Source organism: Schistocerca cancellata, chromosome 2 (assembly GCF_023864275.1).
Source record: "Schistocerca cancellata isolate TAMUIC-IGC-003103 chromosome 2, iqSchCanc2.1, whole genome shotgun sequence".
In the NCBI taxonomy this organism is placed as follows: Eukaryota; Metazoa; Arthropoda; class Insecta; order Orthoptera; family Acrididae; genus Schistocerca; species Schistocerca cancellata.
The window spans coordinates 50,072,150-50,096,723 of NC_064627.1; the positions used below are offsets into that span (position 1 = coordinate 50,072,150).

General features: G+C 40.7%; 1 protein-coding gene across 1 annotated transcript in view; it reads left to right on the plus strand.

The window, feature by feature from the left end:
* Nucleotides 1–24,574, plus strand: part of LOC126150736 (putative ankyrin repeat protein RF_0381) — a 127,329-nt gene that overhangs the window by 35,614 nt on the left and 67,141 nt on the right. The window lies entirely within an intron of this gene.

The following is a 24,574-nucleotide window of genomic DNA, read 5'->3' on the forward strand; positions in this document are numbered from 1 at the left end:
GTGGTGTCGAAGACGTTTTTCGTAATCAGATCAGTCTTCCGCCGTCTCGTCGTAAGGAGGAAAAGTAGGTAGAGACAACGATGAGAGATGCCCCGCATTTGATGCCGCGATGAAATCACGAATCACATTTGTGAGAAGTGTTTGCTGTTCTATGAGACCTTGCTGTAGTTGCTCTAAAGTAGCCATGGAAACATGTGGGTCAACGATGGAAAAGAAAAATCACTACCTCGGTGCTAATTGTTATAACTTCAAGTTGAACAAATACACTCCTGGAAATGGAAAAAATAACACATTGACACCGGTGTGTCAGACCCACCATACTTGCTCCGGACACTGCGAGAGGGCTGTACAAGCAATGACCACACGCACGGCACAGCGGACACACCAGGAACCGCGGTGTTGGCCGTCGAATGGCGCTAGCTGCGCAGCATTTGTGCACCGCCGCCGTCAGTGTCAGCCAGTTTGCCGTGGCATACGGAGCTCCATCGCAGTCTTTAACACTGGTAGCATGCCGCGACAGCGTGGACGTGAACCGTATGTGCAGTTGACGGACTTTGAGCGAGGGCGTATAGTGGACATGCGGGAGGCCGGGTGGACGTACCCCCGAATTGCTCAACACATGGGGCGTGAGGTCTCCACAGTACATCGATGTTGTCGCCAGTGGTCGGCGGAAGGTGCACGTGCCCGTCGACCTGGGACCGGACCGCAGCGACACACGGATGCACGCCAAAACCGTAGGATCCTACGCAGTGCCGTAGGGGACCGCACCGCCACTTCCCAGCAAATTAGGGACACTGTTGCTCCTGGGGTATCGGCGAGGACCATTCGCAACCGTCTCCATGAAGCTGGGCTACGGTCCCGCACACCGTTAGGCCGTCTTCCGCTCACGCCCCAACATCGTGCAGCCCGCCTCCAGTGGTGTCGCGACAGGCGTGAATGGAGGGACGAATGGAGACGTGTCGTCTTCAGCGATGAGAGTCGCTTCTGCCTTGGTGCCAATGATGGTCGTATGCGTGTTTGGCGCCGTGCAGGTGAGCGCCACAATCAGGACTGCATACGACCGAGGCACACAGGGCCAACACCCGGCATCATGGTGTGGGGAGCGATCTCCTACACTGGCCGTACACCACTGGTGATCGTCGAGGGGCACTGAATAGTGCACGGTACATCCAAACTGTCATCGAACCCATCGTTCTACCATTCCTAGACCGGCAAGGGAACTTGCTGTTCCAACAGGACAATGCACGTCCGCATGTATCCCGTGCCACCCAACGTGCTCTAGAAGGTGTAAGTCAACTACCCTGGCCAGCAAGATCTCCGGATCTGTCCCCCATTGAGCATGTTTGGGACTGGATGAAGCGTCGTCTCACGCGGTCTGCACGTCCAGCACGAACGCTGGTCCAACTGAGGCGCCAGGTGGAAATGGCATGGCAAGCCGTTCCACAGGACTACATCCAGCATCTCTACGATCGTCTCCATGGGAGAATAGCAGCCTGCATTGCTGCGAAAGGTGGATATACACTGTACTAATGCCGACATTGTGCATGCTCTGTTGCCTGTGTCTATGTGCCTGTGGTTCTGTCAGTGTGATCATGTGATGTATCTGACCCCAGGAATGTGTCAATAAAGTTTCCCCTTCCTGGGACAATGAATTCACGGTGTTCTTATTTCAATTTCCAGGAGTGTATATTTCAAGGAAGACGCAATACATGAAAGTCACAGATCAAGTAAACACAGTAAGACATGTGTACACTTTAACAGTCAAATCATTACTGAGTCCAAGTCTAGTGGCCACTGGCTGGCTGGTCGCTTAGGTGGCGCTGCTGCTGCTGCATGGCTGGCAGACAGTGCCGCATAACTGCGCGGTGGCACTTTGAAAGATCGGCGATCGATTAAAGCATCGGGCCTCTCCTCAGACTTTTCAGTGGGGTGACTGTTAATACAGTACTGTAATTGCAGCCATTCACAGAAAACAATATCACTAACAGCAAACAGTATCTCTCTTCAATAGCCGTACTGTGCACTCATGTGATGGCTTGTCAGATGACAACACGGATGTCATACCGTCATAAACACAGTGTATAGCACCCAATTTGCACCCAGTGGCAAAAATTTGAACTAATTGGTTCTACTCTGTGATAATTACAGCCCACACTGGATCTCCATGAATAGCTGCACTTTAATTATAGCCACCTGGTGTAGGTATCACATTTGAGATTGGAATAACAGTGAATTGTGAAGGTGTGACGATGAACCCTCTGCCAGGCACTTGAATGTGATTTGCAGAGTATCCACGTAGATGTAGATGTAGATGAAGACAACCATCTCTGTAGTGCATATTCATGAATCCATGTTACTTCCGTGTCAAAGTTTATACCATTGGAGCTGATCGGTATGAGTCATGTACAGCCATGAGTTGTCAATACTGGAAGATGAACAATAAAACATTCCCCATCATACATCTTCTAACCCCACAGTGGCCACACTACTTACACTCTTACAACTGAGGTAAGTGGCCAAGTATACTTTGCCCGTCGCCAAATTTACCAATGTCAGTTAAAATTAAACACATCTTAAAATATTAGTCTGTGTCTTAAGTATTTCTGGTTGTTACTGAATGGTCAAACAATGCTGTTAAGAAGCTCTTAATTTTATTTGACTTTTTGTGTTTGACTGTTAGTTGCTAGATGCATATTATTATAAAATATGACAGAGAACTGCAGGCTGCACAAATACTTAATGACTGCTGCCATAACCACTAGCTTCAATGTGAAGTTCTGTCTTGGTATTCTCATTATATGGTGCTAAGACTGTTACATGTTACCAGCTTTTTAAGGCCAAGGAAATATCTTTTTTACACATAATTCCAGGAAAATTTGGTACATTCCTGTTGTATTTTGTGCAAAGGACATGCCAGTAGTATGAGTACACTCCAAGAAAACTTCTTATACCATGAATGCGCCAAGGAGATGGAAAATCTGTATGTGTGTGGACTTCATTCAATGAATGTTCCATTAGTTTTTGGGCAGCTAAGAGATACTTTTTTTTAATTCAGCTGGAGTCTGAACATACTTCAACATGATTGTCAGGCAGTTTTGATGTTCTTCAAATGTCTTTAGAAAAATGACAGTGTCATCCAGATTGCATAGGCACATAATCCATTTAAGTGGTCGAAGCAAGTAGTCGCTGGAGCATTACATAGTCCAAATGGCTTAAATTTGAACTCACAGATGCCACCAGGTGTTATGAAGTCAGTCTTTTCCCCATCAGACTCAATATGCAAGTAGCCTGTGTGCACACCAATATTTGAGAAATGCCTTGCTCTTTTCAAGTAGTCTATGGTGTCATCAATGCACAGCAGTGGGTAGATATTTTTTGTGATTTGGTTCAGTCACTGATAGTTGATACTGAAGCACCATGTGCTTTTTCTTCACAAGGACCACAGGAGAGGACCAAGAACACTCTGAAGGTTCTTTCAGTGATGTCATCTTGCAACATCTTCTCCAGCTCCTTCCAGGTTATCTGTCATTCAGATGGAGACATCCTGCATGAGCACTGGCTAATAGTTGGATGGTCCCCATCATTGATGCAGTGTTTTCCATGGACTGCTTGCTTTTCCTCCACTCCAGATTTGAACAGCTAACACTCACCAACATTGTTTCTTGGTCCTATTGGCAGATTGATAGTAGCTACCTCCCCTGCATTGTCTATACTGTTTGTGAATCACGGTTGTTTCTTGATGATACTAAACTGCCCTGCCTGGACTGGTTCAGCAGCCCCTATTGCACATACCTTTAGAGATGAATTGTGGCTACTCGTGACAATTAGTGATCCAAAGTTCTCCTCGACCACCTACAATGCTTATAATCATCACTGACATACAGATTTCTTTATGACCCTGAGAAGCTTTTCAAATCAACAAAAGCATCTAAGTCTAAATGATCATGTCTGTTGATGAATGCATCTTATCTTGTTGATGCTTGACTCATGCAAGATTTATTAGATGAAGGGGAGATTCATGCAATGGCTAGGTCTGCTGGAAGCCATGTTTTGAATCCTAGTGAGCATGTATGGGACTAGCTGGGAAGAAAGGCCTATAAACACTTGGGAGATCCTCATGAAAGAACAAGAGGTTATTCCTCAAGAGGATATTGCAGCATTAATCAGAGATAATATAAGGTGTTGAAGATGCAAAAGAAGTCTGTTAAGTGAAGTGTGAAATGTAAAAAATCCAAATGAGAGATGCATTACCATCATAAGCTTCCTCAAAATTTGCTTCAAGTGTAAATCCATTGGCGTTACTTTGGATCTCTTGCTTAATTTTGTTTATAAACATCTTTTTTCCATTGTTAGGCACCTGTATGAAACTATAAAACAATATTTTATCATAAAATAGCAGATTAGTGTCATAAAAGTAACTGGAATTTAAAATAAAAAATATGAAATAAATTTTTTTTTGTAAGAAATTGAAGTGTTGCATTTTTCATGCCAGAAAATGTAGAATCAGAGAAGCAATTTGAGGGTATTCATTACTTTGATGATATCATATTCTTCAATGTCTGCATATTCACTTTTCATAACATACAGAGTGATTCAAAAGCTATCTCAGTGTCTTTTATTACATGTCATCCTCCCACTGCCTTAATTTCTCAATCCTTTCATTGTATGCTGTAATATACAGAGTACCTCACTCACTTTTAATACCACCTCAGTGTTGCACAGAACTCTGCATGGCCCTTAGTTTTATGATAAAACATTATTGTAAGCTTTCTCCTTAAAACATGTGCATCATTATAAATCAAGGGTATCCACAGAAATTTATCTTAGATTGCAAGTTTCTGAAATTTCCATTGACACAACTGATTCAATGAGGTTCAAACTATATAGTGCTCCGACAGTTAAATTTGACAGGAGGTAAACACAAAATTTAATGTATTTTAAATGATTGTTAGTTATCCAATTAGCACTTTTAAAGTAGATTGCTTTGATACTTATGCAGTAAGCATATGTTAATAAAAATAAACTAAACTCTGTCCGAACAGGCCTTGGAAGGCCCAGCAGTACTGAAAGCCTATGTTAATAGTATATGCAAAATACATTGTTTTACATTATTAATATGAATGTAGATGCCACTTTTTCTCTGATATTTGAAACTGCATCCTCATATGATGAATGTGTGGTATTGAATGAGTAATGAAATATTGCTAGATTATAGTCACAAAAAAGTTATTCTGCCTATTACAATACTGTTAGGCTGACACTGCCAACAGCCTTGCTGCATTGGTAACACCGGTTCCCGTCAGATCACCAAAGTTAAAGTGCTGTCGGGTAGGGCTAGCACTTGGATCAGTAACCATCTGGTCTGCCTAGTGCTGTTGGCAAGCGGGGTGCACTCAGCCCTTGTGAGGCAAGTTTAGGAGCTACTTAATTGAGAAGTAGGCTTTCTGTATCCACATCCAGTGATGCTTGTGGGCTGAGGATGACACAGTGGCCAGTAGGTACAGTTGGGCCTTCGTGGCCTGTTTGGGTGGAGTTTAGTTTCAGTTTTCTAGGTTGACATTAGCAATTAAAAATCTGCAACAAATATATGAATGATTGAGAAAATATTGCCTAAAGTGAACAAAAATAATGAACCAGAAAAGCCAAATTAATGCTGCTCAAACTGGAGAAACAGGGAAACAACTTAAAACATACTTATTTTACTTTTATGACACCAGTAATACTTTGTCTGCTTAACAATGAGCACATCTGTTCACATTAGTGGGTTTACTGAATTTCTTTCACGCTTTCTACTCTGACAGAAAAAAATTGCAACACCAGGAAGGAGATGTAAAGCATAAATAAAAGTTGGTAGGTGTGTTTCTATATCTGAAAGATGATGTCTAATCAAATGTCACACCAGTTGCATAAGAGTGGCACTAGTAGCACCATTATAGGGATGCAAATCAGGTTTGCTTTAAATATACACTGTAATTGTCATGAGCATTAGTTACCTTTGAGATTGGACATGGTACGTTGATATTGGTCAAGAATGACTTTAAGGTGACAGAGACACCATTATCAACACCTCATTGAGTGTGAACAAGGTTGTGTAATAGGGCTACAAGAAGCTGAATGTTCTTTCTGCTTTATTGCAGAAAAACTTGGCAGGAATGTAGCTACTGCACGTGACTGCTGGCAGCAGTGGTCATGAGAATGCATGATTGTAAGAAGATCGGGCTCCAAACAGCCACACAACCCTACTGAGAGGGAGGACCATTGTGTTTGGTGTATGGCTCTGGTACATTGTACTGCATCTGCAGCAGCAATTCTTCCATTGACCCCAAATCACTGCCATTTGTGACATCAGCAGTGTCCAATGAGAACTCTTTGGAGATCAGGGTGGAGGTCTGTTATGTTTTCTGATGAAAGCTGGTGCTAGTGATGGCAATGCGTTTGTTATAAAGAGGCCAGTTGAGGGCCTGCAATCAACTTTCTTGCATGGCAGACACACTGGACCTATAACTCGAGTTATGGGCTGGGGTGCAAGTTTGTATGACAGCAGGAGCACTCTTGTGGTTATCCCATGCAACCTCACTGCAAATTTGTACATCAGTCTGGTGATTAAACCTGTTGTGCTCCCATTCATGAAGAGCATTCTAGTGAGTGTTTTCCAACATGATAACGCTCACCCAATACCATTTTTGTAAATCAGCATGCTTTACAGAGTGCTGACATGTTGTCTTGGCCTACTAAATCATTAAATCTGTCTCTAATCATCCACTAAATCTGTCTCTAATCATCCACATATGGGACATCATCAGACAACTCCAGTGTCATCCACAGACAGCAATAACCATCCAATATTGACTGACCGAGTATAACAGGCATTGAACTCCATCCCACAAACTGACATCTTGCACCTCTACAACACAATGTCTTGACATCTGCATGCTTGCATTCAATATTCTGCCAACTACATGACTTATTAATGTGCCAGCATTTCACATTTGCAGTGGTTTATCTCATGCTTACATTAACCTGTAATCTTACAATGTTGATCGCTTATGTTACCTAAACAAATGTACTCCTCAAATTCTATTACTCTACAGCAATTATTCTTTGGTGAGTGACATAACTAAATTTAGACAAAATGTTTTTTGAAAGCTACATTTGTTCGGCTAGCAGGATAGAGTGTAACACATTGCCAGTAAACAACTAGATGAACGTGGGAAATCTCTCAAGAGTAGAGTACTATCAAACTGGGCAGCAGAATCAACTTTTAACCACCTTTTGAACCCAAGTAGTTCTTGTTTCTTCTGTTTGTTACATTATTGTGCTGTCACACCAACTGGTCTACAGAATTCATAGCACTATTACTGCATGTGGTGCTGTGGGGCAAGCTGTAGTGTATGAGAAGGTTGTGATTCCTGGAAACAACATAGTTTTGACCCCTGAATTTCACAATCTCTCCTCTTTTTTCTAATGCTGAAAATGATATTTCATTTTCTTGGCTGATGTATTGGATTCCATAGATTAATAATAGATGTATATACATCTACAGTATAGCATGGCAGTATTCATCAGAGTCCACTTCAGTAGACATGTTGTGTAACACTGGATGAGGAATCAGCAAGTGATCATGGGTCTTCTTTTTCAAAAGAGTAACAGAAAACTGCTGTTGTGATTCCACTGTGCAGCAAGAGAGTGGGTAATCTTATGATAACTGAGGAGATATGTTTGGCCAGTATGCTGCTGCAAGTTTATGATGTGCTTGGAACTGGCATCAGTATCTGTGAACCTGGGTGCTGGACCAGTCTCTTTCTGCTGCTTGATAAAGGCTGTACAAGGAAGCAGTTGAGAAAAGATTGAGGTCATTATTTCAACACTCTTCTGAAAAGGTTTACTCCCTTCTTGACAGCAGAACTGTGTCAGAACCACTGTTGTATTAAGAAATTAGCATATTTTCCTGTGAACAGTGTGACAACCAAAAGACGCCATATGTACAGCAGTTGCCAAAGGCACCATATTTCTGGTCATACCTGACAATGCAAAATCTGCAGTTTAGTAGAGTTACACACAGTACCTACCAGAAATTTATTAGACTTCTTCTTGCAAAATTAACACTGCACACCGCTGTGCGACAATCTATAATGCAAAACAACCAGTTGCATCAAAGGCTTTGTTGCACTTAGTATTTCTGGTGTATTGTTACTATTTGTGTGGGCTGCCACCAGGATGTGCTGAATAATTTGTTGTTCCTTGCTTTTGTGGAGAATGATGTATGCACTATTCAGCCCCTGACTATCTGCATTTGGTGGGCAGTGCCATTTTACCAGTCAAGGTTCGGTCTCCCTTCTTTGCTACATTGATGTAATGACTTAAAGTAGAACTGAAAGTATTATTTACACATGAGGCTGTTGCTATAAGCCACAAAACTGGTTGTGTCCTATTAAAGATTATCATTCAGCTATATGTAATATTCTTTTTGCAAGATGTATTACCACAGCTGTGGATGCCTGGAGACCAGTGTCTTTTATGTTACAGTTCTGTAATGAATGAAAATCCTGTATCCAGATTCCAGGAGAGAGTATTTTTTTCTGTATTTACACGCATAAAAAAAGTGTTACATCAACCCAGTTCCCATAACTCCTGAAGACAGATGTTTACTGTGGACATTGTTCAGAGATGTCACTAAACCCACCCAAAGATGTAAACAACATTGCGTGAGCAGCGCCTATTAGACAGAGGGGTCTGACAGCTGACCAGTTCCAGGCATTCCTCCAGGAAGGAGGTAAACGGCTTGTGTTGTCTGTAGTTCAAACATGCCTAGACAGTCAGTACCATGGTTTGAATGCATCCACATTGTTGCTTTGTGCCAGGAAGGGGTCTCAACAAGGAAAGTGTCCTGGCATCAGAGTGAACCAAAGTGATATTTTTTGGACATGGAGGAGCTACAGAGAGACAGGAGCATGACATGCCTCGCTCAGGCCACCCAAGGGCTACTACTGCTGTGGATGACCACTAACTATGGATTATGGCTCAGAGGAACCCTTGCAGCAACGCCACCATGGTGAATAATGCTTTTCGTGCAGCCACAAGACGTCATGTTACAACTCAAACTTTGTGTAATAGGCTGCATGATGCGCAACTTCACTCCTAACGTCCATGGTGAGGTCCATCTTTGCAACCATGACACCATGCAATGTGGTACAGATGGGCCCATCAACATGCCGAATGGACTGCTCACAATTGGCATCTTGTTCTCTTTACCAATGAGGGTCGCATATGCCTTCAATCAGACAATTGTCAGAGACGTGTTTGGAGGCAACCTGGTCAGGGTGAATGCCTTAGACACACTGTCCAGCGAGTGCAGCAAGGTGGAGGTTCCCTGCTGTTTTGGGGTGGCATTATGTGGGGCCAACGTATACCGCTGGTGATCATGGAAGGCGCCTAATGGCTTTATGATACGTGAATGCCATCCTCCGACCAATAGTGCAACCATATCGGCAGCATATTGGAGAGGCATTCATCGTCATGGATGACAATTCGCACCCCCATCATGCACAACTTGTGAATTACTTCCTTCAGGATAATGACATTGCTCGACTGGAGTGGCCAGCATGTTCTCCAGACATGAACCCTATTGAACATGCCTGGGATAGACTGAAAAGGGCTGTTTATGGATGATGTGACTCACCAATCACTCTGAGGGATCTATGCCGAATCGCCATTTAGGAGTGGGACAATCTGGACCAACAGTGCCTTGATGGACTTGTGGATAGTATGCCACAACGAATACAAGCATGCATCAATGCAAGAGGACGTGCTACTCAGTATTAGGGGTACCGGTGTGTGCAGAAATCTGGACCACCACCTCTGAAGGTCTCGCTGTATGGTGGTACAACATGCACTGTGTGGTTTTCATGAGCAATAAAAAGGGTGGAAATGATGTTTATGTTGATCGCTATTCCAATTTTCTGTACAGGTTCCGGAACTCTCAGAACCAAGGTGATGCAAAACTTTTTTTCATGTGTGTATTATCATTCAATTTTGGATATGTATGTAGATTTCATTATGACTGGTGTCCAGCTGCCCTGAGTGTTCTGTATGAGAGATTAATCCAAAACACTAAATTATTTCATGTATGTGCATTACGGTGATTGCAGGTAGATGACAAGTGAGGCACTGTTTGCTTTGATGTTGAATCTCTGGCAGTGAATGTGCTATATGACATTGTACAATACTGAGAAGCATATTTCATTATGCATAAACCTTTACCAGAGTAAATGTCAGAGGGAATGTGTCACTCATCAAACTATGTCTCAAAGAAAATAAAGTGCATAAAGGAAACAACTGAATATTTGATTAGTACCTCCAACACTAATTACGGCACATTGGCTATACAGTTACTGAACTATTTGGGGTGTTTTTTTCCACCAATCTTATACCTCGATTTCCAAGACTTAGTCATTATTAACTGGAACTTACTCCAATATAACCTTCACTATTTCTGCTGCTAATGTATGTTCTCCATGTATACTGATAGCACAAAAAAGTGATATCATTCCCTTGTACTTTACTTATTATTTTTTTTCCTTTTACTGCTTGTTCTTCTCAACAACAAGGTTTAACAGGAAAGGAAGCAGTAGTGGCTGCAACTTGGAGTAAAAATAGGTTAAACAACAAAATTTGTAAAGTTTACCTTGGGCTATGTTTCAAGTTTAAGAAATCTTAATATATACATTTTACAGTCAAGATGATGGAACAATGAAGTTGATGGAAAACAGATGAAATTATGCCTTACAAAACATGATATAATTAGAGGTGAGGGAACACCTGGTAGTATACATTTATGGTCAATGTAAAATGCATGCAGTTTTCCTGGTTGGAAAACATCACAGTCTAGCTAATGCAACAACAAGGTAAAGTACTTAATGTCACTTCCATAAAATTCTTCTGGTTGTATATTGTGTCAGGTTGTAAAGTCATGTACCAACGTGTTTGCCATGTCTGCAAGTGGTCCTCATTAGGGTATGTAAGACCATTTATAAAAATATTAAAAATTTACAATTCACAGAAATAACACACACTTAAAAATTGGACCTTGCTAATAATTTACAAGTAAAGGAACTGCTCACCAAAGGGCAGAAGTGTGACCCTGCTAATAGTTTGTTTTATGATTGACATACTTTATCTGAAAGCCCCTGTTCTATTCTTTCTAAACAACATTTTATTTTTTCTGAGAACTGTGTAGTTAAAATGTTACATTTATTCAAATTATTGTTTGTTATGAGAGTGTTCAAATTCTAGAAAGTAAACCTTTAAAAAATCCATTATCATAATATTTTCGCCCTAATTCTTTTATTTCCAAAAATATATACTTTGATGAAAATAATTTTTAGTTAATGAAACATCTCAATTAGAAAATTTGTGTTTCCAGTTACAGTTATGCATTCATTGATTTACATTCATGTATTCAGTCTTGGACACAATTTCATTATTTTCAGACACTATATTACTGCATTTCCAGGATTCAAAGTGGACAGTGTGTATAGCTGTTGTTATCAATGTTCACAGCCTGCGCTAAGCAGTCATTGGGCTATATTTATGTAGTCAGTTTGCATCCAAAACTCATTATCTAAAATTCCTTGCCAGTTGCCACTATGTAGTCAGTTGTTTATAGGCAGCCCTGGTTACACTTTCACAGAGTAGTGTTGACACCGTACAGCGAGTCACCACTGAGCTTCAGTCATCAAAAGTTTCACACAGCACTATATACAGTCAGTAGTATGACAACAATGAGCTAAAACATTATGACATCGTCCACCATGAGATTGAATGCTGCCTGATGAACTGAAGGCACATAATGTTTTGATGAAAGCACATAAGCAGAGCAGAGATGAAAGAGGAATCATTTTAGGGAAATGGGGAAATACACTGTCATAAGCTATTTTCACAAAGTGCAAATTGTTATAAATGACACCTGGAAATGAATATCTGGTTGACTACTATCATGCTACTGTCATGAGCTTCTGTGGAAAGTGGTTGAAGGACAATGAAACCACAAACAGAAAACAAAACATTGGACATCCATGCTTTAAAGAGAATGTGGAGGTTGGAGGCAAGCCTTCCGTGTAAAGCGGGGTAGATAGCAATCTGTGGCAGATATGATGACAGACTACAGTGTTGGTGCAAGGTCAAGTGTTTTGGAGCACAATGTTCAACATGATGATGATGATGATGATGATGAAGTCCCATACTCCTTGACAGAGTGTAGGGGAACAATGCGGGAGACCCGCACCACCGTACTAGGCAAGGTCCTAGTGGAGGTGGTTTGCCATTGCCTTCCTCCGACCGTAATGGGGATGAATGATGATGATGAAGACAACACAACAACACCCAGTCATCTCGAGGCAGGTGAAAATCCCGGAGCCTGGAGCGGACAGCAGGGGAGAACGGACACTGCGGCCGCACTCTGAGGCGACAAGAGTAGAGTTGTTGTGCACGGCCGAGAAGGGAGCGTTGAGCAAGGCGGCAGTCAACATCGCTTTCCGAGGGACAGAGAGTTGCGGCAGTCCAGCGAGCAGACACCAGCTCCGGGAGCAGTGCTCCGGTTTGAGGACGTGACGTGGGTCGTATTTTGGCGCAGTATAGTTTGCTCGGTACGCATCTGCTGCTCCCTTTATGCCCACGTGTCTTGTTCTGTCCGTACGCGCATTGGAAAGGTTACGCTCCGGCTGGAACAGTGGCTTGTGCTTTACGTTCGTGCACCCTGACTCATTTGTTTTGCTGCAGGCAGCTGTTCAACATACATTGTTGAATGTAGAGCTCCAGAGCCGATGGCCCTTACGTAGCCCCATCTTGAGCAAATGACATCGTCTGTTATATTTGTAGTGGACATGGAATCATAGAGACTGAATTGTAGTTCGATGGACAACAGTGGCCTTCTCAGATGAATAATGTTTACTGTTGCACAAATTTGATGGTCATGTGTGCATACACAATCATCAAGGCAAATGACTGCTTGTAACATCACAGATGCACATTTGTGGGGGAGTATTATGCTGTATGGTACATTCATCTGGTCTTCTATGGGACCTGTGGCAGTATTCAAATGCAACATGACAGCTGTGGACCGCGTGAACATTATTAGTGACCACCTGCATCCCTTCATGCGTGATATTATACCTGACATAGGTAACATCTTCCACCAGCATAACTTTGTGTGTAATAAGGCCAGAACCTTGCTACTGTGGCTTGAGGAGCACGTGTAAAAAGACCAGAACCTTGCTACTGTGGTTTGAGGAGCATAATAATGAACTAATGTTGTCCTGGCCACCACCTTTTAATGACCTGAACCCGATGGGACACAACTGCGATGCTATAAGATGCCAGGTGCCCAACCACAAACTAAAGCCCATGGAAATTAGGTGACTTGTGCATCAATGTCTCATGTCACATACCCCCCAGAAACCTACCAACGACATGTTGAGTTCTCAATAATATCAGACAATTTCAGTTTCATACAGAGATTTATTGACAGATTTTTTTATTGTGCACTATTTGTGAAAGGAACAATAGTTGGAATGGGGGAGATGATTAAATGGTAACTATGCATGCTGTATGCACCCCTATGTGGGCTGTAAAAATATAAATACTACTAATATTTTAGTAACATATTAAATGAAAACTCTTACAAGATTATAAATTTCGTAAACAAATCTCCACAATTTTATTGCAATAAAAAATAAAATGCCTGAAATTTCATTGTAACCACGAAAACTAAACAGCCGTCAGTCGCTGAAGATACATAATACACAACTACAACTACTACTACTACTACTACTACTATGTGATCAGGCCCAGTGGACCGCACACATCTACACAACTGCAAGAATGAAACATCAGAACTAGAGATCATTGTTACATTATAAATTGAGAGTTCCTATTCCACAAAATTTGATTTACCTGATGGATGTGGACACTATAAATAAACTGGATGCAACCAATCAATTTTAATTAAATACTGTATTTGTATGCAGCACCAAGTTGCAAAATGAATCCATAATCATTTTCCTGGTTAACAAAAGGTAAAATATTAATTCACAAGCAAAATGCTGTTTTCTGGTAAAAATTAAACAGAAAAACATGTTTTTTCAATTATAATGTTGAAAATATGCCATATATGCACATTTAGGGACTGGGTCAAACTTCTTCAGAATAGTTAAAATGAAGTAAACATCATTATAATAGTGGGCCCTGTTCAACAGATTGGTCCTTCTGGTTACAAAAGTATGACAAATATATGTTTTGTATGAGGAAGATACAGAATGTTTTATTCATAATACACACAGTAGGAATGTTTCTCATTAATATTGTTGCTTAAACATTTAAATTGATTTCTGGCTATGTTTCTAAAATTGGAACTGTATTAGTGAAATGGACAAAATTTCAAGGAAGAATTTCGGTAAAATATTATTAATGTAAATAGGGTATTTGTTTTGGGGAATTTTCTTTTATTACACCTAAAATTTACGTAAGTCTGTGGACAGTTTTGTATTCATCAAAATGTTTGGAGACTTTCTCCATACCTTTTGTTATGACAACTACAAGAAGAAACCATCAGGAGGAGGTTTGATATATGCACCAGTGAAAAAAATTGTACTCTTTGTAATATGGATATCCATTGTATTACTGTGAATGGAGAGAAAAAGAGAGAGAGAGAGAGAGAGAGAGAGAGAGAGAGAGAGAGAAAGAGAAGGAGGGCAACAATAACTTTTGGCACTTATGATTATGGGAAAACCATTTCTACAATGTTCAAACAACTTACAGGATGCAAGCAGGTGATGTCATCAACAATCGGCTATGTGTTATTTGTTATTTCAAAATTGTATTTGTGGTGTCCTGCCCACTCATGTCTTATAGAGTGCCTAAGAAGCTGTTTTTGCGGATAGCTTAAGAACAATTCAAGCAAATTACAGTAATGGTTTTTATTACAATACAGAGGATGGACAATACTTAACTTTTGGTTGCAAGCAATTGGCGATATGCAAATAATCAATGTCCTTCGCTATGTACAATGTCCATGTAAGCAATAAATAACATATCACACAAGTTCATATGGATCACAAGTGATGGCTCTTCTAGTGCTCTTTTCTAGTCCAGGTCTACTAGTATCTGTCTTCTACTGTCCGGCTAAGGCTGGCAGGAGCAGCTCTTATATTGTCTTTGGATAGAAGCCACTCCTGTCGTGGTGTGGTCCTAGTCAGTGTGCTACTGGCTGACATCATCTCACAGCCTTCTCTGTAGTTACGTTCTTTATATTCAAGTCAGCACTTGTTGTTATGCCGGAACATTATATCCCAGGAGAAAATAGGGTCTAGCATGTTTAAAGTGAATATTATGAGAAAAGTATTTCTTTACACAAACATAATTTTTACATTTACATTTACTCTATTCAACATAGATATTGAAAATGTCCTTTACAGTTTTGTCTCTTCTCCAGTGTCCAGTACGGTTACATGTTACAGCTCTTCAGAAAAACACATCAATGGTGCATATAATTGTGCTGCACTCTCATAAATGTCACTGTTGTAGAATGAGAGAGGCAGTTGGGGTCCTCGCATGTAGTTTGTCTTCCATTCTACTTCACACACTCTAAATCACATAACCTTATATCCAATACAGCAAATTTTCATCATTGCAGTAATGATCTGTATAGTCTTAAAACTTATCTTGACAAGACAATTGTTAAAGCATCCTGCTGGTTTAGAACAATGAATTCTATCTGAATGAAAACAAAACTCAGCTGATGGTTTTTATCTTAAAGATATACGATCCAAGATGTGTTAAATTTTTGGGGTATGTTTGGATGATATTATCTTGGGGTTGATGTGTTCAGTATATTACTGATAATTTGTCGAGAGTAATTTATTTGTCAAGGGAACTTATGGACTGCATGTCTCAAACATATGTTAAAACATCCTCTTTGATTTTTCCAAAGCATGATACCACATATTATTATGTGGGGAAAGTGCAGTCGTGTGCATGACATACTGCATAAGAAAGCTGTCACAGTAATTAATGATTCTTCATGTAAGGCACACTGCAAATGTTCTGGTGTAACCGCAAGCACCGAAACGATGAATACGAACGGAAGACCAGAGAAGGCGGTGAGGAAACGTCGGCTAATGGTGCTCGGAATTGGACTGCACCGCACCAGGAACGACATTTGAACGAAGTGAGTATAAGCGCCGCTCCTGCTAGCCTCGGCTGCTGAGATCGGCCGAGTCTGCAAGGGACATGCTGTCAGATTGTCGTGATCCATATCAAGTGCTTACTTGGGCTTTTGTGTATTACAAGAACTTTACTGTTTTCATGTCGCCTCTCACTAGCGACATTTGCTGTAACCAAAGTTAAGTTTTGTCAACTTGCTCTCTAGAAATAAAACTACTAACGTTATTTGTTTGAATTGTTGCATAGCATTCTGAGAACACAGCATCCTTTAGGAACCCTATAAGCAATGAGTGGGAAAGACCCCACAACTGGCGACGAATCTACAAAGAAACCTACGTGTCGTCGGCCACGGTCATATTTTTGCAGGCACCTTAATTATCTCTTGTCTTTACTTTGCAGGGGCACTCGCTTTGCTTTACAAGTTTCTTGTTATTTTTGCTAATCAGTGTTTTCAGGTGGATGTTGCAGAACATTTCTTTGCTTTTGTCATTATTTTTGTCTATTTGTTGCGTTTGTGTCACTCAACCTGCCCACCAATCCTGTTCTGCCCCCTGCTCAGGCACCGCAGCCACAAGCATTAGATGCAACACAGCAAATGCAGATGTTTCAGTTCCAGACTCAGCAAATCACCACGCTGCTCAACACAATGCAGCAGCTACTGGCCAACGCTGTGCGTGTGACGGAACAAGCACCACCTGCTTCAGCTGCTATATCACCTTTTTGACAATTTTGTGAACAAGAAGAGGAGTGGCTCTAGTGGTTACAACAGTTTTAGGCACATTTACTTGCCCATAATGTTGCAGGTACTGCGAAACTTCCCTGTTTATTATCTACGGTAGGAAGTGCGGTGTTCAGATTAATTAAAAAACTTTTTCCTAATGCCACTCTGAGTGGATTATGATCAGGTGGCACAGGCCATAACAAACTATTATGACCAACAAGTGATAATGGTAGCAGCTGGGTATCAATTCTTTAATAGCAAAAAATGGTCTGAACAAAGTTATCGTGAGTGGGTAACAGATTTGCAAGGTATGACAAGGAAATGCAAATTACAATGTGCTTGCGGTACTTTATATTCAGATATTTTGTTGCGTGATGTGATCATGTACCATGTGCCTGATGTCAAAGTCAGAGAACAAATTTTGAAACAGTCTGGTTCATCATTTCAGCAGGTAGTGCAAATATTAGATCAGTACGATTCCAGTGCCTTGTTGGCTCATACATTTGAGCAGCCAGCTATTTGTGTCGGGTTGTGTCCCTTAGTTGTGATCGCCCCATTCCACATCAGTGGTGTGTGCTAGCCACACCGAGTAAACAACCTTCCACACTGTGTATGCAGTTTGCTAAACAGGTGGCTACATAGGCAAAAAAATTAAGGCTTGCCCTCAAGTTATACACAGCACAAACGGCAAGATTGCTCCCTCCTGCCAGGCTCAATGTTATGCTTGTGGTAGGAAAGGACATGTGCAATCCATATTTTTACAAAGGAAGAGACATCAGAATTCGGCCCACTCACAAAAATCTAGTCACAAGGCCCATGTCATTAATGCAGTATATTCCAAGTCTGCAACTAGCAAATGTGCAGTTTCTACAGTGATACATCAGTCAAAAAAACTTTTTGTTCATTTAATTATTTTGGGAAACATGGGAAATTTCAGTTGGACATGGAGTGCCTCTGTCATATTGCTCAGCCGTCGCACATATGAACTATTAGGCTCTCCACACATGTCTAAAACTAGCACGCAACTAACAGCTTATAATGGACAAGACATTCCCATTCTTGGAACATGTACTTTGCCTGCTGTGTATCATTCGCATAAGCGAACAGTGACTTTTACAGTGCTACAATCATGCGAGTGTGAGAACATATTTGGTCTTGATTATTTTAACCTGTTTGGCTTTAATATTCAGGACAATATGTTGTCAGTGTCCACATTCAATGTAAAAGACAATGTGACTAGCTTACTAAAAGAATTCCCAGAACTCTTTCCTGAAGGTTTAGGCAAAGCTAACAATTTTGTTGCACATATTACTCTGAAAGACAATGCTCAGCCAAAATTTTGTCGGCACAGAACTGTTCCCATTCCATTACGGGACAAAGTCACTGCTGAACTTAAAGGATTGCAAGATAGAAAAGCTATTGCACCTATATCAGCTATTCAATGGGCAAGTCCACTGGTTTTGCTCCCCAAACTTCAGGTCGCATTCGCGTCTGTGTTGAGTTTAAGTCTACAGTCAACTCACAAACTATCATTGATACTTATCCATTGCCACACCAAGAGGCTCTCATGAACAAATTAGGCGCAGGAAGCTTTTTTTTTTTTTTCCTTCCAAAAATTGATGTGTGCGACACATATCTTCAAATACCACTTGATGAAAAATCTCAAAAAGTGTGTGTAGTAAATAATGATTTGGGCTTGTTTGCATATTTGTGTTTGCCTTTTGGCAGTGCTTCAGCACCCACCATTTTCCAATAGTATTTGGAACAGCTGACTGCACAAGTGCCAAACTGTTCAAACTGTTTGTATGGTATTGTAGTAGCAGGCCATACACCTGAAGAACAATTGCAAATTTACGTGTGTTGTTTTGTTTGGACAGATGAGTCCAAGTAGCTTTCCAAAACCTTAAAAATGCATTGCTCAGTGACAGGTGCTTAGTTCACTTTGATTATTAAAAACCAGTCATATTGAAAGTTGACACTTCCTCTTATGCGATCAGTGCAGTGTTTTCATACAGAATTGGTGATAAAGACAGACCTATTGCTTTCACATCAAAAGTGCTGTCCAAAGCTCAGTGTAACTATTCACAAATTGAAAAAGAGGCTCTGGCTATTGTGTATGTGTCACCAAATTCCACCACTATTTCTATGGCAGAAAATTCTACTTAGTAACGGATCACAAGCCTTTGCAGTCCCTGTTTCTCCCAATGGAAACAGTTCCTGTACGAACTGCCCAAAAATTGTGAAGATGGACGTTGTTGTCTCAGTACTACTACGAGTTTGTGTATTGTCCAACAGCTCAACATGGTAATGCGGACGAGCTTTCACATCTTCCAATTGGCTCTGATACAGACTTTGATGCTTCCGCTACATCTCGTTGTCACGTCGATGCTCAGGATTTGGAATTGCTTCCGTCTTTTCCACTGACCTATAAGAAAATTGCGCAGGCCACGGACGATGATCCAGATTTGAAAATTTGGCTCAACTACATTCACACATTTTGGCCTCAGTCAGTGAATAGCATGAAGAACTCTGTAGCGCACCGATACTTTGCACATCGGCATAGCCTCGCTGTACAGCAAAGAGTGATTCTTGTTCAAAATGACAGTGGCCAGTCATGTGTGTTGATCCCTAAAGCTTTGCGAAAAAAAGTGTGCAGTTACTTCACTGAGGACACTGGGGGATTGTTTGTACGAAAGAGTTAGCACGTCAACACTGTACATGGCAGGGTATGGACACCAAAATAGAACAGATGATGTCACAGTGTCACACATGTGCAGAAAATCAGTCTGCTCCACCACCAAAATTCTCTGCTTGGCCGAAGTTACAATCGCGATGGCAATGTGTGCACATAGACTTTGTGGGACCTTTTTGGAACACTCGTTGACTCATACAGCAAGTTTCCTTTTGCTGTGCCAACAAACTTGACAACGTCACATAGCACAATTCAGGTGTTGATTTTTTGCCTAGAAGGGTCACCTGAAGTAATAATGTCAGACAACAGCCCTCAGTTCACGTCACATGAATTTGAAACATTCTGTAAGCACAATGGTATACAGCATCTATCTAGTGCACTGTTCCATCCACAGTCAAATGGTGAAGCGGAACATTTTATTAGAACATACAGGCACCAGATATCCAAACTTCATTCCTCACACACCAGGGATCAAGCATTGCAACTGTTTCTCGCCTTGTATCGTTTGCACCCATGAGATGGACCATCGCCAGTGGAATTGCTTCACGGATGCTGCCGTCGCACATTGCTCCACCTGCTCCACCCTCCTCACCATCCGGTGATGTAGTAAGGCCGCAATTATCACTTTGCGTTGCATGATATTGTCTTTTACAGGGTTTTTAGCAGCGGCAGACGGTGGGCGCAAGGCGAGGTTGCCCGTCGACTTGGCGCTTGCTTGTATCTTATTTCAGGTCGAGATGGTTTGCAGTGCCGCCATCAAAATCAGCTTCACCTCTGTCATGTACCCGAGATTTTTCAGTCTCTCCTCCCCAGATTCACGGGTCCAGAGGACAGTGTGGCTGCAGCAACTGCCAGAGAGTGTCATCACGACACCGTGGGATGACCCCATGGAGACAGAGCACCTCCTCAGCCTCCTCTCGTCCTACTGATGGAGCTGGACCTGCCAACACAGCAACAGTCGCTGCCTTCATCTGGTTCATGGCAGCAGGAGGTGGACGTATGCCCTTCTGGTTGTTTTCTGGCAGATGTTTCCACCAGAGTGCAGGCCGGATGGCAGGGTACGGCCAGAAGCTTGTCCCATGCTGCCACAGCTTCCAACCCGTCGAGGCGCCCACACTCCTGCACTCCCCCGCTGTCGTCGCAGTCCATACATTATGACAGTCCATCACTTTGGGGGCTAGGAATGTTCTGGCATAACCACAAGTGCCAGAATGACGAACACGAATGGAAGACCAGAGAAGGCGGTGAGGAAACATTGGCCAATAGTGTGCAGAATTGGACCACGCTGCGCCAGGATGACATATGAAAGAAGTGAATATAAGCACCACTCCTGGTAGCCTCGGCTGCTCAGATTGGCCCAGTCTGCAACAGGCATTTGTGCTATGCTATCAGATTGTTGTGATCTGTATTAAGTGCTTACTTGGACTTTGTGTATATCAAGGACTTTACTGTTTTCAAGTCGCCTCTCGCTAGTGATATTTGCTGTAATCAAAGTTAAGTATTGTCAATTTGCTTTCTATAAATAAAACTACTAATGTTATTTGTTTGAATTGCTGTATAGAATTCTGAGAATGCAGAATCCTTTAGGAACCATCTAAGCAATGAGTGGGTAAGACCCCACAGCAAATCATTATAATGTGATCAAAAAATCATGACAGTAATAAACTTACATATACACTGTGTCTTAATTTATACACAGAAGTAGTTACTAGAAGAAGAAACATACAGAGACAATTTACATTGTTACAACACAAGAAATGAAAGAAACATTTACATTCCATCAATTAACAGCTGTAAACTAATGGGGCACAAATTATTTATTAGGCTGGTTCGTAAGTTCATAGAATTTTTGTCTTGCACGTTGGTATTCTGGCTGCTATGGGTTTATTTATGGATTGAAATTTTTTATTTATAGTTCACTATAGGTATTTGAGTCTATATATTGTCATTTGGCGATAGTGAGTGGAACTGTGGATGCTAGAAAATGGAGTGCGAAGTGGAGAAACTGAAACTTTTCTGACATATTCTTCTGAATTCAGTAGAGGGGTGACAGCGGCGGAGGCTGCCAGAAACATTTGCACTATGTATGAGGATAATGACACTGGACAAAGTGTGGGAAGAAAATGGTTTTCTCTTTTTAAGAGGGATCATTCTGACATTACTGACGTTCCATCCTCAGGAAGATCTCTGGAGTTTGATGAAGACTGTTTAAACGCATTAATCCACACTGATCCAAGTCAGTGTATTCAAGAACTGGCAAATGTAATGAATTGTGATCATTCCACCATCATGCAACATTTGCATGCAACGTTGAAGGTTCAACAGTCAGATGTATGGATACTGCATGCTGTAATCCAAAATCCCAAAAAACAATGGGTGGCCATATTGCTTGTTCATCATCAATTGGCTTGTGAACTACACTTAATGTTCATATCCTGTATCATTACTGGTGATGAGAGATGGCGCCTTTATGCTAACACAAGGAAAAGAATGGAATGACTGACGCAACTCCCCATACAAAGACTTGTGTGCATCCACAAAAGATAATCTTATGTATCTGGTGGTACTGCGTCAGTGTGGTGTACTATGAATTGCTTCCCTGAGGTGTAGCCATCACTGCTGACATTGCCAACAACTGAGATGTATAGCAGACGTAATCCAAGAACAACAACCAGGAAGACTGCATCACCATTATATTGCCCATCTGCATTCTGGTAGGCTGACAGAAAACACTATACACAAGTTGGATTGGGAAGTCATTCTGCATCCATCTTATTCATCTGATCCTGTGCCCTCAGATTTTCTGCTCTCTATTGAACAACTTTCAAGGAACTTCCTTTCGGGATGAAAATGCACTCCAAACATGGATCGGAGAGTTCTTTGCTTCAAAATCACATGATTTCTGCAGTCGCAGAATCAAAAAATTACCCCTGGAAAATTGTTGAAAATAGTGAGGAGAATATATTATTGATGACTATAGTCACTGTTATGTGCATCTGTTGTGTTTATTAAACTTATGTAGAAATGCTACGAACTTATGCACCAACCCAATAATTAGCTTTCTCAAATATGTATGAACAAGTTTTGAAACAATCACTGGTTAGCTACCCATTCATTCTATGATATAAAGGAATTTATTAATTATAATATAACACTGCTATGTTAATAATTAACCTATTGTACTCCTGAACTATCAGTTGTATTCTACTGTGATTGTCTCACTGTCAGTTGCTGTAAAGCTCTATGACACTATGATGATGATAATAATAATAATAATAATAATAATTATTATTATTATTATTATTACTGACTTTTTTTCTCAGACTTAAGTCTGGTTAAAAATGGAACGTGACGCGGACCTCGGTCAAGCGTGACTTCCTTGTAACTGTATGGTATATGTTATATTGCATTTAGGAACTTTCGGGTAATTGAACATGTATCAATAATTACAGATTTTTGTAGTTGTATATATATGTTTGGATGTAGCTGTATTGCATTGATGTACTGGTGAATATTGTGAGGTATGACTCCTGTAGTTGATAGTATAATTGGGATAATGTCGACTTTATCCTGATGCCACATGTCCTTGACTTCCTCAGCCAGTTGGATGTATTTTTCAATTTTTTCTCCTGTTTTCTTCTGTATATTTGTTGTGTTGGGTATGGATATTTCAATTAGTTGTGTTAATTTCTTCTTTTTATTGGTGAGTATGATGTCAGGTTTGTTATGTGGTGTTGTTTTATCTGTTATAATCGTTCTGTTCCAGTATAATTTGTATTCATCATTCTCCAGTACATTTTGTGGTGTGTACTTGTATGTGGGAACGTGTTGTTTTATTAGTTTATGTTTTATGGCAAGTTGTTGATGTATTATTTTTGCTACATTGTCATGTCTTCTGGGGTATTCTGTATTTGCTAGTATTGTACATCCGCTTGTGATGTGATCTACTGTTTCTATTTGTTGTTTGCAAAGTCTGCATTTATCTGTTGTGGTATTGGGATCTTTAATAACATGCTTGCTGTAATATCTGGTGTTTATTGTTTGATCCTGTATTGCGATCATGAATCCTTCCGTCTCACTGTATATATTGCCGTTTCTTAGCCATGTGTTGGATGCGTCTTGATCTATGTGTGGCTGTGTTAGATGATACGGGTGCTTGCCGTGTAGTGTTTTCTTTTTCCAATTTACTTTCTTTGTATCTGTTGATGTTATGTGATCTAAAGGGTTGTAGAAGTGGTTATGAAATTGCAATGGTGTAGCTGATGTATTTATATGAGTGATTGCTTTGTGTATTTTGCTAGTTTCTGCTCGTTCTAGAAAGAATTTTCTTAAATTGTCTACCTGTCCATAATGTAGGTTTTTTATATCTATAAATCCCCTTCCACCTTCCTTTCTGCTTAATGTGAATCTTTCTGTTGCTGAATGTATGTGATGTATTCTATATTTGTGGCATTGTGATCGTGTAAGTGTATTGAGTGCTTCTAGGTCTGTGTCACTCCATTTCACTACTCCAAATGAGTAGGTCAATACTGGTATAGCATAAGTATTTATAGCTTTTGTCTTGTTTCTTGCTGTCAATTCTGTTTTCAGTATTTTTGTTAGTCTTTGTCTATATTTTTCTTTTAGTTCTTCTTTAATATTTGTGTTATCTATTCCTATTTTTTGTCTGTATCCTAGGTATTTATAGGCATCTGTTTTTTCCATCGCTTCTATGCAGTCGCTGTGGTTATCCAATATGTAATCTTCTTGTTTAGTGTGTTTGCCCTTGACTATGCTATTTTTCTTACATTTGTCTGTTCCAAAAGCCATATTTATGTCATTGCTGAATACTTCTGTTATCTTTAGTAATTGGTTGAGTTGTTGATTTGTTGCTGCCAGTAGTTTTAGATCATCCATGTATAGCAAATGTGTGATTTTGTGTGGGTATGTTCCAGTAATATTGT